Source organism: Cyprinus carpio, unplaced genomic scaffold (genome assembly GCF_018340385.1).
Source record: "Cyprinus carpio isolate SPL01 unplaced genomic scaffold, ASM1834038v1 S000006665, whole genome shotgun sequence".
Taxonomy (NCBI): domain Eukaryota; kingdom Metazoa; phylum Chordata; class Actinopteri; order Cypriniformes; family Cyprinidae; genus Cyprinus; species Cyprinus carpio.
Genome location: NW_024879288.1, coordinates 278882 through 284173, shown reverse-complemented (window position 1 = coordinate 284173; position 5292 = coordinate 278882).

Below are 5292 nucleotides of genomic sequence, written 5' to 3'. Positions count from 1 at the left end.
CAAAGCAAAAAATTCCTCTTTTTTCCTCCCCACATTCTGTCATTTTAAAAAAAGTTTTTTTTTAGCATAAATGGTTTTGAAGAACCTAAACATCAATGTGGAACGTTTCAAAGGCAGAAAGTTTTATAGTCAAAAAGGTTCGTGAGGTTTAAAAAAATGTTCTTCAAAATGGTTATTTTAGGAACTCGTTCACCTGAAAGGTTCTTTGGGAACAAAAAATGGTATCTTCTATGGCCAAACTGCAAAAAACACCCTTTTTGGAGCCTTGAGCATACCAAGCGATATACCAGTTTTATATTGTTGCCCAGTCTAAAACTGCTAAATGCTCTAAAAGTTCCTGTGTTGCGTTGAGCCTGAGAACTGCCTGCTGATATGTTAGAGTTTTGTCTGAAAAATGTGGCGAAGTCATCAGCTGTTAAAGAGGTGGTGGGAGGGGGACAGAGGATGAGAATTGAATGTTTTGAAGAGATTACGTGTGTCTGAATCGATTGTTGATCGTGTTGTGGAAGTATGAAGATTTGGCAGTATGGTCTTCAGCAGAGAAAGATGACAGCAAAGGGACTGATAAATACTCAGGTCTGACAGGATCTTTTTGATTTGCACCCGTTTTCTCTCTGCTGCCCTGCGTTTTAGAACGATGCTCACGAAGAACATCAGATAACCAGATGGGTTAGAGAGGGGCAGCTCGTGCTGGCCTAGAGGAGAGAGGGACATATATCGTCTTAGACAGCAAGAAGTTAAAGTGGACCATAAAAGTGTCACATAGTTGCTGCATTCAATCCAGGGAGTTGTATGTTTTGCCTAAAAGTAACCGGAAGAGGGGGTTTGGTGGCACACGTTTTTCTTGTAGCAAGATGTAAGTTAAAGGGGTCATATGATGTTGCTAAAAAGAATATTATTTTGTGTATTTGGTGGTTGTAATGAAATGTTATGCAGTTAAGTTAAAAACACAAAAACAAAAAAAAAAACATTATTTTCCAACACCCATACTGTACATTATTGTTTCTCCTCTATGCCCTGCCTTCTGAAACACGTATTTTTTTTTTTACAAAGCTCATCGGTCTGAAAAACAAGGTGTGCTCTGATTGGCCAGCTATCCAGAGCGTTGTGATTGAACCTGAATACCTCAAGCGTGTGATCGAAATGTTATGCCCCTTACTATAACTTTGATGTGTGTTCCCAGTCAGAACACCAGCGAGTCAAGACAAAAACAATAAAACCCATTACAAACGGCCATTTGTTGCATCAGTGGGGACATAATTATGGATGGAATAATGACCTATACTGTGTGTTTATGCGTTGCATTGCCCCAATGTAAACATAAAAATGTCTGCATTTGTGATCGAAAGAACAACAGAAGAGAAGAGAACGAACGACAAAAACAGCGCTACTCTACACCAGCGGTTTTCAATGCCAGTCCTCGCGCCCCCCAGCTCTGCATTTTGCATGTCTCTCTTTTTTGTTTTTTTATATACTTTAATTTTTAAGGGTTTTTTCAAAAATAAACACAAAACAGACAAACAACACTGTCTCGGACTACACAAGCAGAAAAAAAAAAAATCAGATAGATATTATATATATATATATATATATATACACATACATACATACATACATACATAACATTAATAAAGTAACAAAAAAATTATAATGATAATGACAATAAATATTTAGTTTAGTAGCCAGAAGTATCTGTAGTAAAAACCTGCAAAACAATCAGTCAAGGTGCTCAGAAAGATGTACAGCTTTAACCTGAGGAGCCACTAGGGGCTGGGTTGAACGATTGACTTGTCCAAATGGCCCAGAAATGGACCCCAAACATCTGAAAATTTATCAATGGAATTAGTCATCAAGAATCTGAGTGTTTCCATTTGAATAAAACAGAGATCATGTCCATAATCCACAATCAAAAGGAAAGGGGGTGAGGGTTGACTTCCAGTTCTTAAGCACAAGTCACTTATGTGTCCAGACACTTATCCCACATATCGTATCAGAGAGCTCGACTCCCAGGTCTTCCTCCCAGGGCTGCTTTAATCTCTCAGTAGAGGCTGCAACACAGCTTTTCAAATAAACAAACAAATTTGAAAAAAAAGATGCCTGAGAATCAGGAGGATTTAGAAAAACATCAAAAAACACATGCTTTTCAGGGAGTTGTTCGAAATTACTAATTTTGGAGTTTACATAGTGCCTAATTTGTAGATAATGAAAGAAGTGTGCATGAGGCAAATCAAATTTCTCTCTTAACTGGCTAAAAAAGATGCAAACCTTCCCTCACACATAAAAGCCCTTCTCCTTCCAGGCAAAATAAGTTCTATCAGTCCAGGGGGGTAAAAAGAATGATTATAACAAACTGGCGTATGAACAGAGGTCTCTGGTAGAGACAAGACTTTTCTCACCTGATTTAAAAATTTTAACTGAATTCTTTAACACAAAGCTTAATTTATTCATCGCTGTGGGCCTATCCAACTTGGAGAAACAACATGGCCGCTAAGGAAGTGCCAACAGCCAGGCTAATCTCCATTTGTACCCACAGTGGGGGACGTCAGGGGTCAGATTGGTCGGTGCCCCCTTCACCCAATAAATTAAAGCCCAACATTGGCGGCCCAGTAATAATGCTTAAATACTGGCATACCCAGACCAACTTACAGATTTTGATTTTTTGTAGATGCATTTTAGAGATCCTGTGTGTCTTAAAGTTCCAAACATAAGAGAGGATTATAGAATCCAGTTCCCTAAAGAAAGCAGAGGGTAAGAAAAAAAACAGGGAGATTCTGACAAAGATATAGGAATCTGGGAAAGACAAACCACTTTTACTGAATTTATACGCCCAATCATTGACAAAGGTCAAATTTTCCAACTCCCTATATTGTATTTGAGCTTTGAAAGAAACTCTACAAAATTCAACTTAAACAATAATTTTAAATCTTTGGGAATCGTCAAAACGAGAAACACAAAATGATCCCTGACTATTTTAAAATGGAATATTCTCAAATAAAAAAAATAAAAAAACAGGTCTATAAGTATCAGAGAGAGGCATAAAGGTAAAGTTACTTTTTTGACAAATTGATTGTATACCCTGATAATTTCCCAAAAGAAGTAATTAAATCTAAGAGAATGGGAACTGATCTTGCAGAGTTCTGCAAAATATAATATTACATCATCTGCATTCAGACTAATAAGAACTTTCTTGACTCCAACTTCAAGACCTGTGATACCTGTATGATGCCTTATACTTAAGGCAAGGGGCTCTATTGCAATGGTGAAAGGGGTGGGTGAAAGGGGACACCCCTGTTGCACTGAGCGGTGTAAAGGGAACTCAAGCGACCTGTCTGCATTAGTTAAAACTGAAAACGCTTTGGTCTGGCATTTAATATTTTGACCCATGATACAAATGTCTCGCCAAACCCAAACCTTTTCAGTGATCTAAACATGTAAGGCTTACTCAACATGATCAAAAGCTTTCTGCGAGTCCATGGACAGAATTGCTGCTCCATTAGCTTTTACCTGCTTAGCATATATTGTGTTGAGGAGGCAACGCACATTAAAAAAAGATAATCTGCCAGGAATGAAGCCGGTCTGTTCAGGATGAATGATGGAGGGTAAGTGTTTGTTAAGCCGAATAGTCAAAGCTTTAGTAATTACTTTATCAAAGTTCTGAAGCGCAATTGGTCTATAGCTGGCTGGGTCGGTTTCATCTTTGCTTTTCTTTAAAATAAGAGATATATTGGCTTCATACAATGTATTAGGCAGAACGTTAACTTTTTTAGAATTTTTTATTATCTTAAGGAGGAGCAGGGCAAGAGTATCACAAAATCTTTAAAAAAATTCTGAGCTAAATCCATCTAGCCCTGCCATCTTCCCAGTTGGAAATTACTTTAAAGGAAGCGACTATCTCCTCCAAAGTAAAATCAGAGTCCAGGTCGGACCTAGCAATGTCGCTAAGTTTAGGTATTTCAAGAGAGTCAAAAAAATTTGTTAAATCAGAATGAGTGGCTGTACTTTTGGAAATATAGAGTAAAAATCTATAAAAATCTTTGAAATGGGCATTACATTTTTTCTCGATTGCTTAAACAATATAAGCAGGCTTTTGAGCTACAATTTCAAGACCATAACACCATTTTTCAGAAAGTACTATAAACTATAAACACTATTCCCCTGTTTTAACACACGAGTCATATTTGGTGAACTCTTACTGCAAAACTCTACACACAAATCCCTACATTTCTCAGTGCTTACACCATGTGGTCATTTAGAAAGCACTAGCATTCAATATTCTTCACTCAAGTAAGCATATCTTGAGCTCAATTAGCACATAGAAACCCAAGTGGAAAACACTTAGTGTCAAAATTTATCACACACCAATCAGAACCTTCAATAGATAGATAAAAGAGCCCCATTCAGTTCCTTCAGTTTTGGAACAATTGATCTAGAGAGATGTGATCGAAAAGGTCGAGGACACCAGAGAGGAGGAAGAGGATGAGCAAGAGCAGTAAGGAGTGGAGGAAGAGGTGAAGGAAGAGGAAGAGGACTAGGACGAGGATGAGGGGCAAGGAGACAAGGAGTCTCAGATGAAATTTGTGCCACTAGTTGACCATGTTCTTGTCCATGGTATGACTATGATTGAGGCTGGGCAATGAGTTCAGCCAAACTTAAGCTGCTTCACCGTCGCCTCGATGATACAGTTTTTCTCAATTGCTAAAACACTAAACCCCAATCTCTGAACCAAATTCTCACTAGCTTAAACCAATTTGTCGAATAAAGCACTCTTTCTGCTAAACTTTTAAACACGTTCAGGCAGTTAGGCTCTATTTGCAAATCTCATGCACCGTTTTGCAAAACTCTAAACACATTCTCATTCACTTAAACACTTTTCACACTGTGATGCATTTGTGCTGTGCAAAAAGCTAAACACAAGCGGCAAAAGTTAAACACAACGAAAAGTACAGTTGTCATCGTTTACACACAAATATTCAAAATTGTTCACACTTGTTTCCAATGATGTGATCAAACCAACTGTTCAAAATATGAGCCAGTTCAGAGTGCACAAATGGCACAGGTGACTGAATCATGATACGAACAATAGATGGAAACAATCTGAGAAGGGAGAGGAGGAAGAGTACATGAAAGAAGTGGTGGATAAGGAGAGAAAGAGTAAGGTTTAGAGAGTGTTATCAAGGCTGGATCTGTCAGACCACAGGGTTTTTTTTCTCTTTGCCAGAAAAAAAGACAACATTACTTGTGATGTGGACAAAGTCCTCAGGCCCGGACTCAAGCACAAAGACATGATGCTGA